Raw genomic sequence first — 21,424 nt, 5'->3', positions numbered from 1 at the left:
GTGATGCATGAGCATCTTGTACCCATTTTCCCCTTGTTTTCTAGTCATTTTCCAATAGAATTTATTAAGTTTTATAATATTTTAGTGCAAAAATCCTCTTTGGATGCTACTTTGAGTGTTTTAGTATTTTTTATTTATTTTAGGTGAAATTCAGAGCAATTAGGCAGAACTTTGTGCAAAAAGGAGAAGACTTGGCATTACACCTCAGGGCGATGGCATTTAGCGCCAGCGAGCCTCACGAAACAAGAAGCTTTCTGCCTCCTTGGGCGCTAAACGCCTAACTGGCGTTTAGCACCAGGCAATCCAAACCAAGCCCACATCAATGAAGCATTTTCAAGTGGATTTAGCCTTTATTAGTTATTCTTTATTTTATTTTTGTAATTTTTATTTACAAATAATATCTTTTAGCTTTAGGATTTATTATTTTATTTTAGTTTCAAATCAAATTAGGTTAGATATAAAAGGGAAAAGATTCACCCTTCAAGGGAATCTTTTCACTTCCACACTTTCACACTTTTCAGAATCCCTGTTTTCTCTGTAAGTCATGATCCACTAAACCTTCTTGTTTAAGGTCAGGAGCTCTATTTATTTCTATGGATTGAGAATATTACTTTTTTATTTTAATTAATGTATTGATTCAGTTTCAAATATTACTTTCATTCTTCATTTTATGAATCTGGGTGGAACAAAAGTATGACCCTTATTCCATTTGTGTTCTTGTAACCCTTGGAAGAACAACTTGAAAGTAAATTCCTCCTAAATGGCTAATTACTTGAACTAATCGGGATACGTGACATATAATCCTCTTAGCTTTAGGTAATTAGGGTTTTTGTGGCCATAAACTAGAATTGAACTTAACCCTATAATCAGAATCAAGTCACCAAGACATTGGCGGTTGATGAAGGTTAGAGGAGACTAAATCACTAAGACATTAGGGTTTAGTGAATTACAGTTTGCCATGAAATAAATCTTGCATGATTAAAATAGTTGGTAAGAAAACTTAATCCGGAAAAGTAAACATCTTCGATACCTTAACTATTTTCTCTTATTGATTTCTCACTAATTCTCTTATTTGCTTTCTTTATTCTTGAATTACTGTTTAATGTGATCTCAATTCACCAAACCAACTTCTCTACCTGCCTAACTAAACCAATTAGTCAACCATTGTTGCTCAGTCCATCAGTCCTCGTGGGATCGACCTTCACTCACCTGAGATATTACTTGGACGACCCAGTGCATTTACCGGTTCAGTTGTGGACATTCCAAAAATCCTCACTAATTCACCACAAGAATATGTGCATCCCTGTCTATATATGGAGTCAATCCATAGGACCTATCCGCATTGCATAAACATGTGCCAAGCGAAGAGTACTGGTCAAGATCTAAATTGACAAAGCCATATCCATCCATAATCAAGAGTACTAGTGATTCTGTTTTCCAGCTTATGTGTCTTGTGATGCTTTTCAGCGTTTTCGATATCCTTCTCTCCCAGGATCCTTGTATCAGAGCTCCCGTTTCTCACAATGTGGTCATCAAGCCAGATAAAAAAACTTGCAATACGGTTCTCTTACCTACACAACATACTATGCAACTTGAAAATCATATAATATTTCAGGTGAATCCTAATTCAAACCCAACAAAATTCTTTACTTACCTTATAGAATTGGCACCCAAAGAAGGCTCTGTTAGGGTTCTTGTTAGTCTTCGACATGAACATGATCGCATAAACTCCACAAAATCACTTTGGGGAGATGTCACCACCTTTCTCATCTCTTGCATGCAATGCAATTGGCCCTGAGCTCGCAGTAGACCGATCTTGTCTTTCTCCTCCTCCTCCACTTCTCCTTGAACTCAAGGATACACCATCAGTGGCTATGAAAAGCATCAGAGACCCTATTTTCATTCACCCTTTAGTAGGATTAGAGCTAACACTTGAACGATGTCATTTTTGGGATGGGGGACTTTTTTATCCCTAGAAATTTTTGCACGTCCACGTGGCACACTGGAACGACCATGTCAGTAGAATAGAGTCCACATCAGATATCGCCATTACGTCTCACAAGCTTAGTTGAACAGAGGGATCTACATGTCCTGGTTATGAAGAGGTCAGGGACGTAAATGTATTTTTCAATCCTCAAGGACCTAAATGTTCGTATTGCAAAAGATCAGGGACCTATTTATTTTTTTCTCTTTTCTTTTTCCTTTTATTTAAGCACCCACTAGGTGATGAAAACCTAATTAGGGCCGAGACAGTACACATGCATACACATACAAACAACTGTGAGAGAGAGTGAAAGAGAAGAAGAAGATGACAAAGCAATGGTGGACAAGAAGAAGTGGAAGTTGTCATTGTGGTTGTGCATGGTAAACGGTATCTTGGGTGAAGAACGTCACTCACGGCAAGACGACGGAGAATGCATCAACAGTTTTGGAGAAGGAAGCATCGACCGACAGCTCTTGGACATCGGAAGGTTTGGATCCAATGATGAACACGAATAACGATTCAGAAGAGTGGACTTCAGCCACTAGGAAATGATCCTATAGGGTCGGATGAGTATAATAGGAGGCAAAAATGAGATCTAATCTTTTTGACCATTTTGTTATTATAGTGGTTTCCCTTAGTGTTTCTATGACATTAGGCATAGGAGAAGAACTCATGAAAAATGAGATCTTATTTGCTTTTTTTCATTTTTTTTTTGTTTTCGGTTGTTCTATGCTTGCCTTTGTAGCCTTTTAATTTTCTACATTTTTATTTTTTGTCATTTATGCATAGTATTTTTTTACAATATTTGAATTTAACTGGCAAAGGAATATCTTCTCCATCCATTGTTGTAAGAATCAAATCTCCTCCAGAAAAGGCTTTCTTTACAACATAAGGTCTGCCATAATTTAGTGTCCACTTTTCACATTGATCTTTTTGAATTGGCAAGATTTTTTTGTAAGACTAAATCTCCTTCCTGAAAATGTCGGGGATGGATCTTTTTTCCATGGGCATTTATCACTCTTTTTTGATAAAGTTGCGGCCAATCGTTTTTTATCAATTAGATTTAATGGTCAAATCAATTTTGAATTCATTCCGACTCTTTCAATTTTGTTTCCATTAATACTCTCAAGGATGGAATTTCAACTTCAATAGGAAGTACTGCTTCTATCCCATAGACTAAAGAGAATGGCATTTCCCCTGTTGAAATGTGAATAGAAGTTCGGTATCCATCCAAAACAAAAGGGAGCATTTTCATGTCAATCCTTGTATGTGATTACCATCTTTTGCATAATTTTCTTGATATTTTTATTTGCTGCTTCGGCTACCTCATCCATTTTTGGACGATAAGGCGATGAGTTATGATGTTGGGTTTTGAACTTTTCACATATTTCTTTCATTGACTTATTATTGAGATTTGTCGCATTATCGGTAACGATCATGCTTAGTATACCATAACGACATATTAACTCCTTTTTTATGAACTTAGTCATCATATTTTGTGTAATATTAGCAAAGAAGTAGCTTTCACCCATTTTGTGAAGTAATCAATTGCCACTAAAATGAAACGATGCCTACTTGATGCTTTTAGTTCAATAGGACCAATAACATCCATTTCCCACATAAAAAATGGCCATGGTGCAGTTAAAACATATAGAGATCCTGGTGAAACAAAGTTGAGTCAAAAAGTACAAAGTTCACAAGAGGAGAATAACCAAAGTCAATGGCATCGTTCACAAAATTCAAGAGAATGCTTAGGAACACAATAGAATAAAATGTCTACAGGGAACAAGAAAACATAAGAGGGAATTATTTCATCTTCTAAAAAGAAAATATATGAAATAAACATTTTTCAAAAGGAATAACAAAGGCATAAATGTTTACGTTACATTGAAACATATTCAAGTTGAAATAAGTTATGTGGGATTTGTAAAATGAAGGTTATTTAGAATAAGGACAAAAATCTTCCTTCAAGGATAACCTATTAGTATTCCCGTATACATAATTCATTAGTATCAAGCTAGCCAGACCTAATACCAAGAAATATACAACGGTAAACTAAGAGCATTAATCAATAGACAATCATACATATATAACTTAAACTCTTGTCATTATGATAAGTCTTACTATATGATAGACACTCAGAGTATGTAGTGAAGCATAATCATTGCACTCCCAAGGCTCTACAGGAAAGACTACTCTGATATCAACTTGTAATGATCCAACTGATGCATCTGCATCTTTTGTAATTTTCCTCTTAAAGATTTCATTTAATAAGCTAAGGATTCTTTATTTATAAGCAATTAATTTATGGTTTAGTGCATATTTCTTTGAGTTGTTTGAATTGTTTGACTACAGGAGATTATGAAAGGAAGTAAGCAAAATAGAGGATTGTTGAACCAAACAGAGAGCTTATGGAACACCTCCAGTGTCCTCACCAAGCCCCCACATCCAACATGCCCCTACGTGCCATCTGAGGCCTCCTCCATAGCTTCTCCAAGCCTCACGTCCAACATAAGAAGCCCCATGTCCAATGTATTTAACCTCATGTTCAACTTGCTTCGCTTCACATTGAACGTGCCACTCAAAGGCACCTCCACTGGCTTTAACTTGCTCCTACATCCAATGGACATGCCTTCACATTTAACATGCTTACCCCCACGTCTAACGTGCCATTCATGGATAGATCCAAGACTTGCCTCCAAGCCTCACATTCAATGTGAGCACTTGCACGTCCAACTTGCCACTTATGGAGTACCTTTAGGAGCCAATCTCAAGCCCCATATCCAACGTGCATTAAGCATCACCTCCAATAGCTTCTCTAAGCCCTCTCCAAGCCCTTGTGTTAACGTGGATCTTGTGAGTTGAATGTGCCACTTGGGCCAACCTCCAGGGCCTCTTAATTATTTTCACTAATCTCTAAACCTCTAAGCATGATTGGATGAGTGAAAACTAAGCACAAGCCCATGTTATCTAGCATTGATTGACAATTATGAGGAGAATCACATTTAGCTTGACTTGAGAGGAAAATCATAAGGGGAACATTAATTATTTTAGATTTAATTATATTTTAATTTGATTTAGTTTTGAATTCTGAATTTTTTAGGTTTTAAGTTAACATATATCAGGAAGGGGAAACACACGTAATTTTCCTCCTCTGGCCATTTTAGAATTCATAGTTTTTATTTTCAACACATCATGAGCAACTGATCTCCTTTGTTAAGGTTAGGAGCTCTGTTTGTTCTAATGGATTAATGTTATTACTTTTCTATCTTGATTAATGCATTGATGTTTTCTTAACAAAAAAGTTTTCGTACTTCATCACAAGGGTTTGAATCTATTGAAAAATAGTTCTAATCTAAATTGAATTCTATATTCATTTTGGAAAAGTTGTTTGTTAGAATTGAGCTTGAAAACTTCTTCTCTTAATTCTTTAAGTTTTGAACTTGACTTGATAAGTGACATTAAATCAACTAGGTTTAAGTTTTGAGAATTGTGTGGCTTTTAAATCAGTGAACGCATTTCACCTCTTATCTTAACTAATTGATCAAGGAATTGGCGATTTATTAGGTTAAGAGAAACTGAATCACCAAGGAATTGGGGTTTGATTAATTATGATTTGCCATAAGATACATCTTTGCATGATTAAGGTGGATAGTGAAAAGCATTCTTCTTGAAGTTTTAAACATCTCTAAAGCCTTAACATTCCTCCATTCATATCACTTTCTTAATTGTTTACAAATTGCCTTCAGTTAATTCTCTATTTTTGTTATTAGGATATCTTTGAAACCTTAATTTGCAATTGTCTAGTTAGAATAATCGATTAACTCTTGTGCACTCAGTCCGTTAATCCTCGTGGGAATGATAACTGACTCCCATGGTATTACTTGATACGATCTGGTGCACTTGCTGAGTTGTGGCGTTGCGAAATTCCGTATCAAGACCGAGATTGACATCAAACCGGTTAATTGATTACTTATATTAGACCTTTATTTTTCTGTCTTTTTAATTTGTTATCTCATCCGGAATTTTCATCACTATGACATTCAAAATTCTAGTTTTCTTTGTTGTCTCTGTGTTTATACAAGGCAATAAGGACAAAGAACTACTCCATTTTGATTTAGAAATTGAGAGAACACTCTTCCAGATAAGGAAGAAATCTAGAGATCAAAGAGAAGAAGCTAAGGCAGTGGAAGAGATTGAAGAGTTTGAGGAGTTAGGCACAATGGCTGACAATACCAACAACACAGTTAATGCTAGAAAAACTATTGGCTCTTTCACAAAACTCACTCCTGAAAATTGTGGAAGTAGCATTATAGCACCTAATGTGGAGGCAAAAAACTTTGAGTTGAAACTTCAACTCATCACCTTGGTGCAACCAAATTGCCAATTTAGTGGGAGACCATAGGAAGATCCTAATATGCACATATCTAGCTTTCTACGAATATGTGACACAGTCAAGATCAATGGCGTCTCGGCTGAAGCCTATCGATTGAGGTTGTTTCTATTCTATGTAAGGGACCAAGCCAAGCAGTGGCTTGAAACTCAACCAAAGGAGAGCCTAGTGACATGAGATGATTTCGTCAATAAGTTCATAACTAAATTCTTCCCACTGTAGAGGTTGGAAAAAGCTAAGATATAATATCCAGACTTTCATATAAAAAGATGGAGAATCCCTTTATGAAGCCTGGGAGAGGTACAAAGAAATATTGAGAAAGTGCCTCCGGATATGTTTGTCGATTGGATGCAACTTCAGATTTTTTATGATGGGATCACTCCCACTTCAACGAACTTATTGGACTCTTCAGCTGGAGGATCCATGCATATAAAGACTACTGAAAAAGCCTTGGAATTAATTGAGATTTGGCTACAATAAGTATTTGTATTCCTCTGAAAGAACAATGAAGAGAGATGTGATAGAGTTAGATACTTTAGATACTATTTTGGCATAAAATAAGGCTATGTCTCAACAAATCAGTGCACTCACCAAGCAACTAGGGCATTTACAAGTCTCTGCAGTGGAAACCCAAAGCTTAACCTATGACATGAGTGGAGAAGGCCATCAAAGTGAAGTTTCTGAGCCATTCAATCATGATCAACCTCCTGTTGAACAAGTAAATTACATGGGCAACTTCTCTAGGTCACTACACAATAACCCATTTTCCAAAACTTACAACTCTGGCTGGGAAATCAAAACCAAAGAAACAATAACTTCAACAACTTCGACAACCTTCACCAACCACAAACACCTCCTACACAACCATCACAAAATTCACAAAAGGCCACCCCTCTTGAAAATGCCTTGGAGAAACTCACCGAATATATATTCACATTTATTTAATAAACCTCCAGTTTTATGCAAGAGACCAGAGCTAATTTTAAAAATCAAGAGGCCTCCATCAGAAACATGGAGGTGCAAGTTGGCCAACTTGCCAAGCAATTTGTTGAAAAATCCACAAATGCCTTTTCCAATGATACCAAACCCCAGAGAAGAATGTAAAGCTATTAATTTGAAAAGTAAAAAGGTGGTGGAAAAAGAAGCCACAAGAAATAACAAGCAATCTGAAGAAGCCATGGAGGATGCCAATCAACAAGAGGAACGAGTCACTAGAGCACTGGAGAAGGTAAAAGTGGAAGAGTACAAGCCCAAACCTCCATTCCCTCAAAAGTTTCAGAAAGAGACCAAGGACAAGCAATTCTCTAAGTTCTTGGAAGTGTTTCAAAAATTACAAATCAATATTTCTTTTTCTGAGGCATTGGAACAAATGCCTCTTTATGCCAAGTTCACGAAGGAGTTGATGGCAAAAAAGAGAAATTAGAAGAAGGATAAAATAGTAGTTTTCATAAAAGAATGTAGTGCAATAATCCAAAAGAACTTGTCCCAAAAGTTGAAAGATCCTAGGAGCTTCTTAATTCTTTGCACCATTGGTGAAATCACTATAGAAAGAGCTCTCTGTGACTTGGGAGCTAGTAATAATTTGATGCCTCTCTCTTTGATGAAAAAAATCAAATAGATGAAGTTAAGCCCACAAGAATATCTCTCCAATTAACGGATTATTCCATCAAATTTTCACACAGAGTAGTAGAAAACTTGTTGGTTAAAGTGGAAAAATTCATACTCACTACCAACTTTATTATTCTTGATATAGAGAAGGATACAAATGCCTCAATAATTTTAGAAAGACCATTCTTTTCCATTGGGAGAGCACTAATTGATGTTTAAAAAGGAGAGCTCACTATAAGAGTTCATGATAAGCACATTGTGTTCAATGTATTCAAAGCTATGTAATATCCTAGTGACTTAGAGGATTACATGACAATTGACTTAATTGATCCTTTGATACAAGAGACTTTAGAAGAGGAGGAGCCAAATTCCCTAGAGGATCCTGAAGAACGGAAGATTGACGGTTTAGAATTCAGAATAAATTCCCGTTGTAAGTATTGTTTCTGAACCAAGCAATCATCCTTTCTTACAAACGTTTTGGTTGTCACAAGTAACAAACCCAATAAAATTTATAAACTGAAGTATTCAAACCTCGGGTCGTCTTCTCAAGGAATTGCAGGGAGGTGTTCTTATTATTAGTTATAGAAAACAGTGTTTTGGGTTTTGAAAGGTTTGAACAAGGAAAATAAACTGTAGGAATTAATAAATTAATGTCTAATAAAATTCTTGGCAAGGTATGAAAATTCGGAAGTCCTATCCTAGTTATTCTTATGAGAGTTGAAGTTAATCTCACTTAGTTAACTTTTACGAAAGCAAGGGAAAGTCAAGTGAACTAATTAGTTAGATCCCCAAGTCCTAGCCAACTCCAAGGGAAAGACTAGAGTTAGTGGAATTCAATTCAATTAGCAGACATAACAATCAATAACGATAAGTTTGATAACTCAAGAGCCTCCAGTTAATCAATTAAAGCCGAGAATATAAAAAGCTAAATAAGAACCATAAATCTGAAATACCTCAATTGCATTAATAAAAGGATATTAATCCAAACATAAAGAGTTCATAAGCTAAATTGATAAAATAAATAAAAAGGACATTGAACCTGGAACTTGGAAGAAATTGTAAGTTGAAATAATAAAGTTGAAATAATAAGAAATCCTAATTCCTTTAAGAGGAATCCTAATCCTAAATCCTAAGAGAGAGGAGAGAACCTCTCTCTCTAAAAACTACATATAAATTATTAAAAGTGAATAATGGAAGGCATCTCATGAATGGATGTATTCCTCCACTTTATAGCCTCTAATCTGTGTTTTCTGGGCCGCAAACTGGGTCGAAAATAGCTCAGAAATCGCTGGAGAAGAAATCTGCCATGCTGATTTTCGTCACTGCGATGCGTCCGCGTGGAGCACGTGTTCGTGTCATTTAGCGTTAGGGCAACTATGGCATATTATATATCAAATCGAAGCCCTGGACGTTAGCTTTCCAATGCAACTAGAACCGCATCGTTTGGACCTCTGTAGCTCATGTTATGACCGTTTTAGAGCGAGAGGATCAGGCTGACAGCTTTGCAGTTCCTTCAACTTCTTGTATTCCTTCCACTTTTGCATGCTTCCTTTTCATCCTCCAAGCCATTCCTGCCCTGTAAATCCTAAAATTACTTAACACACATATCAAGGCATCGAATGGTAATAAGAGAGGGTTAAACATATAAAAGTTAAGACCAAAGAAGCATGTTTTCAATCATAGCACAAAATCAGGAAGGAAAAAGTAGAACCATGCAAATAGTATGAATAAGTGGGTAAAGAGTTGATAAAAACCACTCAATTGAGCATAAGATAAACCATAAAATAGTGGTTTATCAGAGCCCTATAAAGAAAGCCACGTGGGTGAAGAAGAAATTGTCCAGCACCACAAAATGAAGCAATTTTGGTCCCTGATAAGGAGGAAGGGACAGCAAAACTTGAATTGAAGCCCCTGCCTCCAGCCCACAAATGCATTTTTTGGTGATGACAACAATTTTCCAGTGATCATAAGTTCCTCTTTGAGCATATCTAAGGAAGTTGAATTGCTTAAAGTGCTAAGAGACTATAAAGTTGCCCTTGGATAGACCATCAAAAATCTTAAGGGAATAAACTCCAGTGTGTGTATGCATAAAATCCTTTTTGAAGATAGTTCTAAACCGGTGGTGCAAGCACAACAGAGGCTCAACCCAGTTATGAAAGAGATGGTTCAAAAATAAGTAATGAAGTTGTGGGAAGCAGGGGATAATTTACCCAATTTTTAACAATCCTTGGGTGAGCCCGGTTCAAGTTGTTCCCAAGAAATACAGAGTCACAATGATCACCAATGAAAAGAATAAACTCATTCCTATAAGAACCGTCACAAGATGGCGCATGTGCATTGACTACAGGAAGCTCAACACTGCCACTAGGAAAGATAACTTTTTCTTCCCTTTTATTGATCAGATGCTTGAGAGATTGGCGGGACATGCATTCTATTGTTTCTTGGATGGCTATTCGGGATATAATTAAATTTCAGTGGACCATGTGGATCAAGAGAAGACGCATTCACTTACCCGTTTGGTGTCTTTGCTTACCGCTGCATGCCTTTTGGGCTTTGCAATGCTCCCGCCACTTTTTAAAGGTGCATGCTTTCTATTTTTTCTGACATGGTTGAAAAATTTATTGAGGTATTTATGGATGATTTCTTTGTTTTTGGTGATTCCTTTGATGATTGCTTGCAACATCTATCCTTAGTTTTAAGAAGGTTCCAAGAGACAAACCTTATTTTAAATTGAAAAAAATATTTTTTTATGGTTACCGAAGGCATTGTTCTTGGCCACTGGATCTCAAACAAAGGCATAGAAGTCGACAAGGCCAAGGTGGAGATAAATGAGAAATTACCACCTCCTGTAAGTGTCAAAGCCATTAGAAGTTTTGATGTAGGATAAATGTCGGTTAAGAATTTTCACAAAAATAATCTCATTGCAAGTATAGATCCAAACTAACAATTAACCCTCAATCAAAGTTTAATTTGTTTGTCATAAGTACAAACCAATAAAAATCGAGAGTATTTAAACCTTGGGTCGTCTCTCAAGGAATTGCAGGGAAGTGTGCACATTATTTGTTATGGAGTGTATATTTTTGGGTTTTGGGTTTGATGAACAAGAAATGTAAATTGCAAGCAAGTAAAAGAACTCAAATGGTGAAAAGGTCTTCGCAATGGTTAATGGTTAGGGATCTCTATCATTGCCACTAACCACAACATGATAATTATAAGGATCATTCCCACTTTATCATCCCCAAAATTAGAAGAAAGTCAAGTGAGCTTAATTGATCCTAGTCCATAAGTCCTAGCCACTCACTAATTAATTTAGTGACAACTAGAGTCAATGGAAACAAATTATCAATCACTTGGACATTAGTAACTCAAGGTTACCTAAGTTACCAACCCAAGTCAAGAACCCAAAAATCTACTCTAAAATCTAACCAAGCATTTTATCAAACACTTGAAAGGCATAATAGGAAAGCATGGTAAAATGACAAGAAATATAAAATCTAACAACTACTAATTACAAGAAAACAATAATAACAACTAAATTAAACAAGAAGAAACATAAAACATAAATTGCATTAAATGAAATTAAAATCAACAAAGAGTTTATAAACATAAAAATGACAAAATAAAGGAGATAGCAAGTAAACTAGGAAAGCAAAGAGGTAAGAACAATGAATTGCAAGGAAAACCAACATAAAATAAGAATTAAACCTAAATCTAAGGGAATTCTAATCTAAATCTAACATAATTCTAGAGAGAAGAGAGAGCTTCTCTCTCTAGAATATGACCTAAAGCATGTTACTACTCTACTCCTAATTGCCCTCCCTTGTTCTTTCTTGAGTTTGGCCTCAAATACTTCAGAATTGAGTTGGATTTGGACTTCCATGAGCTCGGAAATCTCCCCCAGCGTGTTGCCTTTAATGAGGTCACGTGCTGCTTGTCACGCGTACGCATGTGATGAAATAATGAAAAGGGGGACAAAATTACCCCAATGAGAAATTCAATAATAATCAATGCATATGTAATGGAATTGAATTTGATGCATGAGTGTGTGTATATGTAAAAGTGAGATTATGGGTAGCTAAGCTTGATATTAGAATTGTATAGGTTGTGTATGTGTTAGGTGAGAGCTTAGGTTAATCAAAGATTCAAATGCAAGCTCACTTAGCCATATGTATATCCTTATCTTTACCCTTAGCCTCATTACAATCTTAAAACGACCTCATGAATTTTGCATATGTACATTAAATACTTGTTGATTGGTTAGATGAAGAACAAACTTTTGAAAGCATGATTAGAGGAGAATTGAGTGAATTGACCCTAAACACTTGAGTGACTAGAGTGCATACACATATCCGGTGAGGGTTCAATTACTCAATTCCTTAATTTCACCTATAATTATTGCTTATCTTGCAAGTTTGGTTAAATTCTTTTATATGACTCAATTCAATTGTGAATAGGATTTGGTTATAATTACTTTAGCCCTTGGTTATATATAGATGCTTTCTTGGAAATTGATTTCTTTGGACTAGTTAAATACATATAGATAGATTACATATAGATAGCTACATACATGTAGATAAATTGCATATAGTTAGCAGTTAGCACATTGAATAAATGTTGTTTCCCCTTCTTATCTTTCTTTGGTATAGCATGAGGACATGCTATTGTTTAAGTGTGGGGATGTGATGAATCCACATTTTCTGGTATTTATTTGCTCTATTTGGGTGAATTTCATTGACTTTTCTCACACTTATCCATTGAAATAGCATGCTTTTGTGAATTCTTTCCTAATTGTGCTTAATTGTGAAAAACATGATTTTCATGCTTAAATTACTCATTTTAATTCACTTTTCTCCCATTCAATGCCTTGATATATTTGTTTGAGTGATTTAAGATTTTAAAGGCAAGAATGACTTGAAGAAGTGGAAGTAAAGCATGCAAAGTGGAAGAATTCAAGAAATGAAGGATTTGTAAAGCTGCCAGTCCTGACCTCTCGGTACTAAATTGATCATAACTTGCGTTACAAAGGTCCAAATGAGGCGGTTCTAGCGGCATTGGAAAGCTAACATCCGGGGCTTCAAAATGATATACAATTTGCTATAGTGGACATAAGTTTAAGTGTGCGTATGCACAAGTCGGGATTCAGCATGTGTGCGTACGCACAAGTCCTGGCACGTGACCTCATTAATTGCAACTCGCTGGCAGTGATTTCTGGTCCCCCAAAACCCAATCCAACACATATCTAAAGCTATTTTAAGCCAAATTGAAGAAGGATGAAGGGGGAAGCAATTAGGTTTAGTTTTTTTACATGTTTTGTTTAGTTTTCTAGAGAGAGAAGCTCCCACTTCTCTCTAGAATTAGGATTTTTAGCTTTATTTTCTCTTTAATTTCTCTTTTTAATTCTTGTTTTATTGTAGTTTCATTTACATTTTCATGTTTTATTGCCTTTAATCTCTTAGTTTCCTTTGTTAATTTTGCTTTCATGCCACTTTAGTTCTTTGAACACACTTGTCACTTTTAATTTCATTTAATGCAATTTTGACGTTTTATATTTCTTTAATGATTATTTGAGTTGTTATTATCATTTTATTGCAATTGGTAGTTATAGAATTTATTTTTATTGCAATTTATGACATTTTTCTTTTTATGCATGTTAGGTATTTGATAAAATGTCTCTTCTAATTTTTGTATAGTTTTTCACATTCTTGACTTGGAATTGGATAATTAGGTGACCTTCAATCATAGATGTCCGTTCGATATTGTGATTAGGATTGTTAGTTGGTTTGGTTTCCACTAACGCTAATCTTTCACTAAGTTAATTAGTGAGTTGATTAGGACTTGTGGATTGAGATCAATTATGCCCTTTTGACTTATTCTTAATGTTAGGATAGACTAATTGGGATTAATTCTTAGCAATTATCATGTTTGTGGTCTATGATTATGATAGGAATCCTCAATTCCCCAATCCTTACCAAGAGTCCTTTTTGCCACTTGAATTCCATTTTTGATTTACTTGCTTTGAGCTTTAATTCTCTTGCATGTTTATTTAATTTCTTGCCTTTTAAATTTCTTGTCAATTGCCATCAAAACCCCCTTGCCCTCATAGCCAATAATTGAACATTTCATTGCAATTCCTAGGGAGAACGACCCGGGAGTTTGAATACTCTTGGTTATTTGCTTTGAATTGTGATATCTTTGATTTAAACTTTGATTGAGAGTTAATTGTTGGTCTAGACTATGCTTGCAACGAGATTCTATTTTTGTGAAATTCTAGATCAACATAAATTCTCACATCAACTTTTTGGCGTCGTTGCCGGGGATTGGAATGGTATTACATTGTTGGCTATTGTTAATATGTGAATTTGTGAATTGTTTGTTTTTGATTGGCTGCTTGTTTTTGCTTGTAAATATATCTCTTAGTTGTTAGCTTGTCTTAATAAATTTTTGTTTTCAAATGCTTATGTGAATAGTTAGTAATTTTATTTAAATTGTCTTTTTAACTTAAATTGCATGTTTAAAATTTTTAATTAAATTTTAAATGGTTAAAATAGTTTTGATAGACTTTTGTTTGTGCATATTACTAGTACATTGTCCCATGATTTTGATTTGAAAAATAAAATTTTAGATTAATTTTAAAATTAATGTGAATAATTGCATATTTTTGTTAATTTTTTATTTATATGCATATTAGAATGTTGGGTTAAATCTTTTTTGAAAAAAAAAAAAATCACTCTGTGCATTCGCACATACCTAGTGCGAACGTACACTCTCATGCACACTTTCTGCTCACAACGTTGGCACAACATATGCATACGCACTGTTGCCCATTTTTCTGTCCGTGCGTACGCACGAATGAACATTAGTACGCACCCCCAATTCATCCCCTTCTGCTGGGAGCACCCGCAGAGTTGGTGCGTTCGCATCCCCCTACTCTTCCTTCCCTTCTCTTTTCCTATTCCCTGAGCCACCATAAGCCCTCCTCTTCTCCGTTTCGAGTTCTCCAACCACCAGAATCACCAGCGTCGAACCACCCGCCACCACAACCGCCGGCGACCGCCGTGCCCTTTCCCCTCTCTTCTCTCATCTCCTCTCTCATCCCTTTTCTGTTCCCCATTCCTGAATCTTCGCGGTACCCTAGTGCCGCCCAGAACCACCTTCCCTGTCTCACCTTCCGCCAGAGCCCCACCTTCCCCCTATCCGAACTCCGAACCCTAGCCTCGCCTCAGCCTCCAGTCATCACCACCGCAGCCGGCGTCTGTCACCCACAGCCGACACAGAGCCACCACATCTCTCTCTTTCTTCCTCTTCCCCTCACCACTGACCCATGGCCGAACCACCATCGCGAGCCGCCTCCAGCTCGCGTCTCTTCCCAGCCACCATAACCTCCATCGTCTTCACCATCATCATCACCTCAGCGCCGCCACAGCCACCTCCCTTCACCACAATCGCCGGCGATAACCCACATCGCCACGCCCCTTTCTCTTCCCCTTTCCCTCTTCTAGCTTCCACCGAGCCTAGTGCCATCGCGACGTTACCCTCGCGCCTCCTCTCCCGGCCGAACCACCACCGCGAACCACCGTAGCCTCCTCCATCGACGAGCCACGGCGACCCAACCCTCTTTCCTCCCAGACACGAGCTTCTTCCCCCTGTTGCTCTTCACTGCCTTCGAAGGCTAGAACAGGGTAAGGCCCCTGTTTCTTTGCTGCGCCCCTCCTCCGCTGCTGCCATTAGAGCAGCTCCACCACCAGGCCAGCTGAGTTGCTCCAGCCGTTCACTGACCATCATCAACCTTCTTCTTCCCTTCCCTTCCTCTGTTCCAATTCTGCTTCCCAGGTTCACGTTTTTCTTTAATTGAGTTCTGTTTCAATCATTAGTTTACTGCTAGTTAATTTTTTTAGCTTAATTTAGTTAGAAATGCATCTTTAGTTGATTAGGGTGTTAGAGAATCTGGCGTGGATAGTGGATTTAGGTTTGTTTTGATTAATAATGTTGTTTGGAATGTTGCTCTTTCATTGATTTGCCCTGTGCTGAATTGATTTGTTCATGCTACTGCATAGTTTTATTGCTGCTCTACTCTTGCTGAAGGCTGTTGTAAATTTCAATTGTGATTGCTGCTGAATTCCTATTTCAATTTGAACTTCATTGTTTGATTCAGTGATGCTTAGTTATTTAAATTCATGTTGAATACTTGTGATTGGTTGTTAAAATCAAAGAACAGAATGCTGCCCTGTTGTTAATTGTTGCTTTTTCTTGTTGGTGGCTGGTTTTTGAAACAAACGATTCCTAGATATGGCTGTTGCAGTGATGATGTTTTTGATAAATTTTTGAATTCGAGTTGCTCATTGCTGCTGGGTTGTTCATTTTACTGTTGTGGGTGCTGTATGATGGGCCATTGATTGCTGTTCTGCTGAGTGCTGCTATGCTTCTTGCTGGTTGGATTGGTTTTAATTGTTTTCTCATGTTTTCTTGCTGGAATTGGCTTATTTACTTACTTCTTATGAATTCATTATGATTTTTTGTGTTTTTAACTGTCAAAGAATTCATATGGAATTTGATTTTGATTGGTTGAATTGGAAAATAGGCCAATTTACTGCTGAAACTGAAATGCTGCCGGAATTTATCTTAATCTGTTTTCAATATTCATCTTTGATTCAATTAATTGATTGAGTTGGTATTTCATTGCTTTTGGTTTTCAACTGTTGTTAACTCAATTAAGTGACTATCCGGTTGATTGCTTCTTTGTTTTGGTTGTTGGATGTTGAGGTTTTTGCATTCACTACTCCGCTGCTATTCTATTTGGTTGCTCAATTAAGCTGCATTGTGTTGTTTGAACCAACAAGTTCTATTTGACGAATTTCTGTGTCAAAAGAGACCCTTGTTTGCTACATGATTTCTGATTGCCTCAAGAACTTCTTTGCAAGTTTTGGTCATGCTTCTAACATTCTTTGCTTGTTTGTAATGCTAATTTACTTCTATGCATTGAATAGTTCAAGTGAATTTTTTTTTTTTAAATTGACCATAAACTTGAATTTTTTTGAGATTTTAAACTTTTTTTGCATAAACTCACAAGATTGAAGGTTTTAAATCTAAGTGGCTGAATTGATTCATTTTATTTTTGCCTAACTTTCATTAAGTCACTTAGATCATGAGGTTTTCAATTCTTGTTTCAACTTGTGACTTTTATGCTTCATTGGAATTTGGTGTTTGAATGTTCCTTGAGTAACTTATTCTCAATAGTTTTAACTTGCCAACACCAAATTGCTTCAAATTATGCCAATTTACTTGTGATTGATATTTACTTGATTATGTGCTCTACACATACATGTGCATCACTTGTTTTGGCATTTTGAATTGTTGAGAAGTGAATACAAACTTGCTTGTTTTGAAACTTTTGAAACTTTTTGGAATTAAGGAACTTTTGACTATGCACCTAATTTTTGAATTTTTGCTTGTTTTCATTTCTTTAACTAATTTTTTTCCCTCCTTTTCACTTGATTTTCTACCTTTGTTTCCTTTTCAACTAATTTTTCTTTTTCTTTGCCTAACTTTTAACTTTGCTTGTCTTTTTCATCTAACTTTTCTTTTCACTTTCAATTAACCATTTTCCTTTTTACTAACATAACTTTTAACTTTTAACTTTCTTTTTACTTTTCAACTAACATTAACTTTTAACTTTTAACTGTTTTCTTTCTCGTTGTGCATAGTAACAATGCTCCTTCCTTCTTTTATTCTTTGATAAACAAGCAAGTTAGCTTTCCTCATGTCCTGAATTTGATTGGAAGTTGTTTGTGTTTGATTTAATTTGATTCTCATGTATGCTTCCATTCAAATTTTTATTATCTGTTCACTTCATATGCTGTTTTGTGACTTAGCTCTTTCGTTTTCAGCACCACCATCACTCTTGCAACCACTCTATGGCCTAACCCACCAGCTGAAGGTGGAGGTGACCCAGTGACGACTCTTTCCACTCCGCATGATCTTGAGCACCGAGGACGGTGCCACATCTTAAGTGTGGGGAGGTTGTGCAACTTCAACAAGCATATTTTGGGTGACAATCTTCATTTTCAAACACTTTTAGTGTAGTTTCTTTTTATGTTTTTTTTGTACTTTGTATATATTTTATCCTTTTGAGAAACTTTTTACTTAGTTTATTGCACTTTTTAATTTTGCTTGTACATAACTTAGTATTATATAGTAGTTATGCATATTTTGACATTTTGCTTTTAATTTTAGCTTTTACATATGCTTTTTGGTTCTTAGTCTTGATTGTGATTTGGGATGATGTGATAATTGCACCTAAGTTTGATTTCCTATACACTTGCTATTTTGGTTTGATTGAAATTAGGAATTTAACTTAGGATTTTTTACCTTTTCCATCCAATCACATTATATACATATAGAATAAATGCTAGTCAATTTAATGAAATTTTCAAGAAACTTACTTTTTATGAAGGGCATTGAAATTCAAATTGAATTGAGTTAAAATTTTTCATGGAAACTTGCATGATTTATACATTGTGGAATATGGTTTTTGAGTTAAAGAACATACAACTTGTGAGATTCTGAGCCTTATTGTGTGGTTACACCATTTGACCACTTATTTCATTTTTGTGTGTTGCTCTTCTCTATGATTGTAATCTTTGGTTTTTTAATTCTATATATCTATTGTTTAATGTATATTTATGCAATTATGTGATTGAGGCCATTATTTCTTTATAGCTCACTTAACCCAAATAGCCTACTATTTCATTCACCTTTGTTTGCCACTTTGAGCTTATGAATGTCCCCTTTTTGTTCTTTATTTTGCCACATCATTAACCTTGAGTGAAAAATAATGAAATGTCCTTTATTTGAATTTTGAGTAGCTTAAGCTAGTGAGAGTGTGTGATGTTTAAGTGTGGAAAAAATGTGAGAATTTTGGTTGATAAATAGATGTTTTATTCTTGTTGAAAAATTTTGGAAATTTGGGGTGCATACTCATGTAATATTATAGAAACCATATGCATTAATGTGTTGGTATATATATATTACGTTCTTGAAAAAAAAAAGAAATAAAAGAAAGAGGAAAAAAAAAGAAATAATGAAAAGAGGGACAAAATTACCCCAATGAGAAATTCAATAATAATCAATGCATATGTGATGGAATTGAATTTGATGCATGAGTTTATGTATATGTAAAAGTGAGATTATGGGTAGCTAAGCTTGATATTAGAATTGTATAGGTTGTGTATGTGTTAGGTGAGAGCTTAGGTTAATCAAAGATTCAAATGCAAGCTCACTTAGCCATATGTATATCTTTATCTTTACCCTTAGTCCCATTACAACCTTAAAAAGACCTCATGATTTTTGCATATGTACATTAAATACTTGTTGATTGGTTAGATGAAGAACAAACTTTTGAAAGCATGATTAGAGGAGAATTGAGTGAATTGACCCTAAACACTTGACTGACTAGAGTGCATACACATATCCGGTGAGGGTTCAATTACTTAATTCCATATTTTCACTTATAATTATTGCTTATCTTGCAAGTTTGGTTAAATTCTTTTATATGACTAAATTCAATTGTGAATAGGATTTGGTTATAATTGCTTTAGCCCTTGGTTGTATATAGATACTTTCTTGGAAATTGATTTCTTTGGACTAGTTAAATACATATAGATAGATTACATATAGATAGCTACATACATGTAGATAGATTGAATATAGTTAGCTACATTAAATAAATGTTGTTTCCCCTTCTTATCTTTCTTTGGTATAGCATGAGGACATGCTATTATTTAAGTGTGGGGATGTGATGAATCCACATTTTATGGTATTTATTTGCTCTATTTGGGTGGATTTCATTGACTTTTCTTGCACTTATCTATTGAAATAGCATGCTTTTGTGAATTCTTTTCTAATTGTGCTTAATTGTGAAAAATATATTTTTCATGCTTAAATTGCTAATTTTAATTCACTTTTCTCCCATTCAGTGTCTTGATATATTTGTTTGAGTGATTTAAGGTTTTGAAGGCAAGAATGACTTGAAGAAGTGGAAGTAAAGCATGCAAAGTGGAAAAATTCAAGAAATGAAGGATTTGTAAAGTTGTCAGTCCTGACCTCTCGATACTAAATTGATCATAACCTGAGTTACAGAGGTCCAAATAAGGCGGTTTCAGCGGCATTGGAAAGCTAACTTCCGGGGCTTCAAAATGATATACAATTTGCTATAGTGGACATAAGTTTAAGTGTGCGTACGCACAAGTCTTGGCACGTGACCTCATTAATTGCAACTCGCTGGCAGCGATTTTTGGGCCCACAAAACCCAATCCAACACATTTCTGAAGCTATTTCAAGCCAAATTGAAGAAGGATGAAGGGGAGAGCAATTAGGTTTAGTTTTGTACATGTTTTGTTTAGTTTTCTAGGGAGAGAAGCTCCCCTTTCCCTTTAGAATTAGGGTTTTTAGCTTTATTTTCTCTTTAATTTATTTCTTTAATTCTTGTTTTAATGTAGTTTCATTTACATTTTCATGTTTTATTGCCTTTAATCTCTTAGTTTCCTTTGTTAATGTTGCTTTCATGCCACTTTAGTTCTTTAAACACACTTGTCACTTTTAATTTCATTTAATGCAATTTTGACGTTTTTATGTTTCTTTAATGCTTATTTGAGTTGTTATTATCATTTTATTGCAATTGGTAGTTATAGAATTTATTTTTATTGCAATTTATGACATTTTTCTTTTTATGCATGTTAGGTATTTGATAAAATGTCTCTTCTAATTTTTATATAGTTTTTCACATTCTTGGCTTGGAATTGGATAATTAGGTGACCTTAAATCATAGATGTCCATTCGATGTTAGGATTGTTAGTTTGGTTTCCACTAACGCTAATCTTTCACTAAGTTAATTAGTGAGTTGATTAGAATTTGTGGATTGAGATCAATTATACCCTTTTGACTTATCCTCGATGTTAGGACAGACTAATTTGAATTAATTCTTAGCAATTATCATGTTTGTGGTCTATGATTATGATAGGAATCCTCAATTCCCCAATCCTTACCAAGAGTCCTTTTTGCCACTTGAATTCCATTTTTGATTTACTTGCTTTGAGCTTTAATTCTCTTGCATGCTTATTTAATTTCTTGCCTTTTAAATTTCTTGTCAATCGCCATCAAAACCCCTTTGCTCTCATAGCCAATAATTGAACATTTCATTGCAATTCCTAGGGAGAACGACACGGGAGTTTGAATACTCTTGGTTATTTGATTTGAATTGTGATATCTTTGATTTAAACTTTGATTGACCTTTAATTGTTGGTCTAGACTATGCTTGCAACGAGATTATATTTTTGTGAAATTCTAGATCAACATAAATTCTCACATCAGCATGGCTCACGCGTACGCGTCGCCTTAACGAGTTTCTTCTTCACTCGTACGCGTCGCCCTGAATCTTCCAAATC

At 35.4% G+C, this 21,424-nt stretch overlaps 1 long non-coding RNA gene and 1 other non-coding gene across 2 annotated transcripts; one reads left to right on the top strand and one right to left on the bottom strand.

Annotated features, from left to right (window-relative positions):
• Positions 1-6,609: 6,609 nt before the first annotated feature.
• On the bottom strand, positions 6,610-6,716 carry LOC148578276 (small nucleolar RNA R71). Its single transcript, XR_015903126.1, has one exon. It is a non-coding gene; the product is annotated as a small nucleolar RNA R71 (small nucleolar RNA).
• An 8,043-nt stretch (positions 6,717-14,759) lies between these two features.
• Positions 14,760-20,620, top strand: LOC107633358 (uncharacterized). The gene is made up of 3 exons (XR_001618723.3): positions 14,760-15,815; positions 17,870-18,030; positions 19,989-20,620. It is a non-coding gene; the product is annotated as an uncharacterized LOC107633358 (long non-coding RNA).
• Positions 20,621-21,424: the final 804 nt, after the last annotated feature.

The sequence above is a fragment of the Arachis ipaensis genome, chromosome B1 (genome assembly GCF_059453495.1).
Source record: "Arachis ipaensis isolate K30076 ecotype BB chromosome B1, ASM5945349v1, whole genome shotgun sequence".
NCBI lineage: Eukaryota > Viridiplantae > Streptophyta > Magnoliopsida > Fabales > Fabaceae > Arachis > Arachis ipaensis.
The sequence above is the reverse complement of the archived record's forward strand: the minus strand, read 5'-3'. Positions and strand labels throughout refer to the sequence as shown.